This window comes from Amblyomma mixtum, chromosome 4, assembly GCF_055824585.1.
Source record: "Amblyomma mixtum isolate Tamu chromosome 4, ASM5582458v1, whole genome shotgun sequence".
In the NCBI taxonomy this organism is placed as follows: Eukaryota; Metazoa; Arthropoda; class Arachnida; order Ixodida; family Ixodidae; genus Amblyomma; species Amblyomma mixtum.
This window is the reverse complement of record NC_143015.1, coordinates 43,654,906-43,655,202: the sequence shown is the minus strand read 5'-3', so window position 1 is coordinate 43,655,202 and position 297 is coordinate 43,654,906.

The following is a 297-nucleotide window of genomic DNA, read 5'->3' as shown; positions in this document are numbered from 1 at the left end:
ATATGGGGCACAAAATCAAGACAACGAAAAACCGGGGTGTCTGGACTTGCAGGAAGCATTTGTCCTACTATAGGCTTGGCCAGGGTTCCGACGACCGGCAGGTATCTGTCTGCATGCAGTCAACAGGCGGCCATAAATGGAGACAAGGGCCGGTTCAGCAAAAAATGTTTTGTTTTACCACTTCGAAAAGGCTTGGGATGGCGGACGTTGAAGCCCGAAGCGAAGAGAACTTGCACAAGCAGAACTCACTTGCGTGAACGCGTGTGCTTATGGGCCTAGCATCAGGCATCTCCTGCA